This window comes from Xenopus laevis, chromosome 5L, assembly GCF_017654675.1.
Source record: "Xenopus laevis strain J_2021 chromosome 5L, Xenopus_laevis_v10.1, whole genome shotgun sequence".
NCBI classification, from domain to species: domain Eukaryota; kingdom Metazoa; phylum Chordata; class Amphibia; order Anura; family Pipidae; genus Xenopus; species Xenopus laevis.
Window position 1 is genome coordinate 72,504,380 of NC_054379.1, and position 6,000 is coordinate 72,510,379.

Consider the following 6,000-nt stretch of genomic DNA (forward strand, 5'->3'; position numbering starts at 1 on the left):
AATGGGATGTTAGATGAAAGAAAGTAAGGAAGCCAAGCAGCAAAGTTGTCCAGAAATTGTGCAGTTGGTCCTGGTGGTCGATATATAACAGCAATGCAGAGTGAAACAGGAGTTTGTTGCAAACAGATCTGGCATTCCAGAGAGAACAGAAAACTGGGTTTTTGGGTATAGGAGTAAGAGTTCTGTACTGTTGGAATTTGCACCGAAGAGAAGGAGCTCATGGCCGTGATATAAATGGGATGGGGTAAGGGCCAGGGTTTGGGGAAATGTCCCCAGCTGCCAGCAATAGAAAGGAAAGATAGACTAAGTGAGAGCGGGATTTGTAAGTGCTTAGTTTTTATGAAAACGAGTTTTGTGGAATAGCTAAACAGAGTACTTTATAAACTTCATGTGTGGAGAGGGAAGGAGAGGAGAGTAGAGAGGCTGAGATTTGTATAGAACTCAGATTTGATGGAGGAGGTAGTGAAAAATGTTTTATAAAGCATGAGAGTGAAAGGAGGAGAAATGCAGGATAAAGCATGTTTGGAGTAAGAAGTTACAAACTGGCAGGTACAAACAAATCTGTGTTCTTCTTATCCCAGCTGGTTCAAAGTTGATAGAAGATAGTCCGGTTCCTTTTGCCTTGTCAATGCCTTGTCCGACTGCTTTGTTTAACTGTTATTTCTAAGCACTTGTGAAATGTTAGCACTCGTGCCGTGCCCCAGACACGAGTGCCATCCCCAATACTGAACCTGCATTTATATGTAGCTGATTGGGAAAACCAGAGCCTAATTAATCAATTAATCAATTAAACAGCTAGCAAGGGGCAGAGTTTTACAGACACCAGAACCAGGTTTGGGGCTATAAAAATATCTCTTGTTCACTGAGGAGTGGACACAGATGTGTGCTTGAGATATTTATCAAAGAACTAAAGTAGAATAGGCCTGACAGACAAATATACAGTACTATATACTGTACTATATACTGCAATTTCTCCCCATGCAACAGAGATGTGAATACAAGTTCATTATTGCCAAATATTTTGGAATATCAGAAGGAAAATCCAGCTCTGTATTATCAATCAATCACCACAATCACACATCTGTCTTTTCTTATGCAACATCAGCTGCTTTTTCAGAAAACCTAAAAACAATATTCTGCATTGATAGCTAGCATTTCTAGATTTTCTCTTGTAATTTGAAAGCACAAACTCTTTCAGTTAAGAGCAATTTCCCCATATCTCATGCAGATATTTTCTCTGTTGTTTTCTAGTCAGCCAGTGGTTACCATGGCAAAGCTGAATGCACCCTTTGTTAAAGACACAGACAAAAAAGAAAAAACGCTTATGCTCTGTGCATTGACTTTCTTCTGTTTTCCTTTCTGAAGAACCATCTCATAGATGAATCTTATATATGAAACTTATTTTTATCAGCATAAATAAAAGCTCCTAATAATTATAAGGAGCACCATGTAATTAGCTGTACTAAAGTTAAACAGGAGATAAAGGCCTTCGGAGTTACTGAATACTCAGTAATGGATATTACATATTAGCTTTATTAGCCTATGCCCACAAGCCATTAGCTTGGCCTACAAATAAGCTGATAGAATAATTCAGTCAGTGAACAAGACAGACAGCTGCTGATGGTCTGTACATATGCAACAAATTAGGTCAATATATTCACACAAGTGCATAATTAAATATTAGATCACAAAAAATTGACACTGTGTGATTGGGTGAATGCATCTGCTATAGTGTGAGTGTTATTGTTACAACAGAAACTGAGGTGAAAATTGGCCAAGAATACAGACGGCTGTGATCTCCAGTGGGAGATAATCCTCCTGCATAATGGAATTATTTTTATCTGTGCACTGGTAATCTTGCAAGAACCAAACCTGGAGGAGCTTCAGTTTCCCTGTTTCTCTGTTTAGCTAAAATAATTCATAGTAACATGGTAAGTAAGGTTGAAAAAAGACACATGTCCATCGAGTTCAACCTTTTTTTTTTTTTTTTTTTTTATAACTACCTATCTGCCAGTTGATCCAGAGGAAGGCAAAAAACCCATCTGAAGCCTCTCCAATTTGCCTTAGAGGGGGAAAAATTCCTTCCTGACTCCAAAATGGCAATCGGACTAGTCCCTGGATCAACTTGGACTATGAGCTATTTCCCATAACCCTGTATTCCCTTACTTGCTAAAAAGCCATCCAACCCCTTCTTAAAGCTATCTAATGTATCAGCCTGTACAACTGATTCAGGGAGAGAATTCCACATCTTCACAGCTCTCACTGTAAAAAACCCCTTCCGAATATTTAGGCGGAACCTCTTTTCTTCTAATCGGAATGGGTGACCTCGTGTCAGCTGGAAAGACCTACTGGTAAATAAAGCATTAGAGAGATTATTATATGATCCCCTTATATATTTATACATAGTCATCATATCACCCCTTAAGCGCCTCTTCTCCAGCGTGAACATCTCCAATTTGGCCAGCCTTTCCTCATAGCTAAGATTTTCAATACCTTTTACCAGCTTAATTGCCCTTCTCTGTACCCTCTCTAATACAATAATGTCCTGTTTGAGTGATGGAGACCAAAACTGTACGGCATAGTCTAGATGGGGCCTTACAAGTGCTCTATACAGTGGAAGAATGACCCCCTCCTCCCTTGACTCTATGCCCCTTTTAATACAGCTCAAGACCATATTTGCCCTTGATGCTGCTGACTGGCATTGCTTGCTACAGCCAAGTTTATCATCTACAAGGACTCCAAGGTCCTTTTCCATAATGGATTTGCCTAGTGCAGTCCCATTAAGGGTATAAGTGGCTTGGATATTTTTACATCCCAGGTGCATGACTTTACATTTATCAACATTGAATCTCATTTGCCACTTAGCTGCCCAGATTGCCAGTTTGTCAAGATCATGTTGCAAGGATGCCACATCCTGGATGGAATTAATTGGGCTGGATAATTTTGTGTCATCTGCAAACACTGATACATTACTTACAACACCCTCCCCTAAGTCATTAATGAACAAGTTAAATAAAAGTGGACCCAATACTGAGCCCTGGGGGACCCCACTAAGAACCTTACTCCAAGTAGAGAATGTCCCATTAACAACCACCCTCTGTACCCGATCCTGTAGCCAGTTTCCTATCCACGTGCAAACGACTTCATTAAGCCCAACAGACCTTAGTTTAGAAAGCAGTCGTTTGTGGGGCACAGTATCAAACGCTTTGGCAAAATCCAAATAGATCACATCTACTGCCCCCCCACTATTCAGAATCTTACTTACCACATCATAAAATGCAATCAAATTCGTCTGACATGACCTATCCTTCATAAAGCCATGCTGATTGTTGCTCATAATGCCATTCATTAGGACAAAATTTTGAATGTGATCCCTTAACAAGCCTTCAAATAATTTGCCCACCACAGATGTCAAGCTTACTGGCCTATAATTGCCAGGCTGAGATCGTAATCCCTTTTTAAATATTGGAATAACATCAGCTTTTCTCCAATCCATAGGCACCATACCAGATGACAGTGAATCTGAGAAAATCAGAAATAAGGGCTGGTCTAAAACTGAACTAAGCTCTCTTAGAACCCGGGGGTGTATGCCATCAGGCCCTGGAGCCTTGTTTACATTAATTTGTATTAAAGCTTTTTGAATCATATCCTGAGTCAGCCACTGACTAGATTGAGCTGAACCATTCGTGCAGTTATTAAGTGAGCCTGTGAACCCAGACTCTATTGTATACACTGAAGAAAAGAACTGATTTAACACATTTGCCTTATCTGTATCTGTTACAACCATACTGGTACCATTATTTAATGGAGCAACACTCTCAACCTGCATCTTTTTACTATTAATATATTTAAAAAACTTTTTAGGGTTAGTTTTCACCTCCACCGCAATTAACTCTTCATTTCTTTTCTTAGCCTTCCGGATTGCTGATTTACAACATTTATTACAGTGTTTATATTCATTAAATGCAGCTTCTGTCCCTACAGATTTGTAGTTTTTAAATGCCTTTCTCTTCTTTCCCATTAACTTCTTTACCTCTGTATTAAGCCACACAGGATGATTCTTAGAGCTTCTACGTTTAGTCCTTAACGGAATAAATTGAGAACAATAATGATTTAATATCATTTTAAAGGACAACCATTTCTGTTCTGAGTTTTTAGCTGAAAACCTAATGCCCCAATCAATGCTCTGTAGGGCAGCCCTCAAGGCACTAAAATTAGCTTTTGCAAAATTCATGGTTTTTGTTGCCCCAGTATATTTTTGTTTTTTGCACCAGACATTAAAAGATATAACATTATGGTCACTATTACCCAGGGGTTCAATGACTTGCACATTTGCTATAAGTTCTGGGTCATTTGAGATCACTAAATCAAGAATAGCATTTTTTCTGGTAGGCTCCTCAACAACCTGTGCTAAAAAATTGTCTTGCAATAAGTTTATAAACTTGTTCCCATTAACTGATCTAGCAGTACCGTTGCTCCAGTCAATATCTGGGTAATTAAAATCCCCCATTATCATTACTTTACCTAAACTAGCAGCCTTTTCTATTTGCATCAGGAGCTTCGCCTCCTCCTCCTCACTTACATTAGGGGTCTATAGCATACGCCTACAATTAATTTGCTGGACTCTTTACAAGTGGTGAAGAACTCCACCCATACGACTTCTGGCCCCTCATTTTCTAACATAACCTCCTCCTTTATATGAGCTTTTAAATCCTGCCTAACATACAGACATACCCCTCCTCCTTTTCTATTGCCTCTGTCCCCCCCTCAAGACAAAACAATATGAAAAAGTATATAAACAGTGCAAACAGGGATTTGACTGTATAGTGTGCGCATGGGATATAGTGTATATTATATTCAAGACTGCTACCAACAGAAGTTATTATGCAGGTACTACATTTTTTTAAATCACTTACTTTCTTGTCAGAAGGCTGTAATCTCCATTATGAACAATACAAGTGGAGTTTCAAGTGATTGTTTAATCCCCAAAAACAAGGTTGGGAAGGGGTCTGGACCTGATAAGGATCCAATTTTTTTTTTTTAAACTTGAATTTATATTGATTTTAAATTTTTACAGGTAAGCATATCCTCAGATGCAACCTGAGTCAATCCTGAAGATTGAAGAGAAGAGTGTTGAGTAAAGAATGAGTGAAGAAAAGGGGGAGGATAGATGAGTACGGTGATGGGGGGAGCAATTATACTTGTGGTAGTTGATTCTGCTTGCTACCTTTGGCTACATATTTGTCTTTGCTCCTTTATTTCCATTGCTAGTTGGAGTGTTTGGGTTTACATTCTTACCATTTCTGGTGAAGGGTTTGAGTTTGTACTATAGTGTCCTACTTCTGGCCAGGAGTTTTTCAAACAAAAATTTGGAGTTTATTAGTTGATTTTTATAATCTGGGTATAAGTATTCTGGCTGCAGTGAGGATATGGAATGTTAGAATTCTGAGATTAGGTGGAAAGATGTGTAGTTTGTGATTTAGTAGCAATATTGCTGGTGTTAATGCAGTTGACATGTTTAGTTGTTTGGGCGAAAACTCATCACATACTTCGATTATTTTATTCTTTTATGAATGCTTTATTATATCTTTTATTAATGTTGCTTTCGTCAATTTCTACTATAATACCAAAAAAGCCCATCAGGCCCAAATACAGCTTTATATGAACAAAAAACAGCCAAGAATAAAAAAGGGCATAATCATGCACAAGATGTAGAAAATTGTTCTTGGTGTTCCCACCATCAACAAGTATAATAAAGTATTCTGTAGTTTAGGGATGAGTGACCCCCAAGCTAATTGTTTCACCAGTTGTTTGCAATGCAATTTCTAAATTTTGCCAACAATTCTACCTGTGTTTATCAGGGCTGCATTTTAGTCAAGTGCAGCACCATGCATCAGACCTCAGCCTGCCCCCTTCCATTGGCAATTGGTGCATGTACAGATAGACCTAGGTACCATCCATGGGTCACCCTCTAAAGCTGCCACTCAAGGCATGGGCATT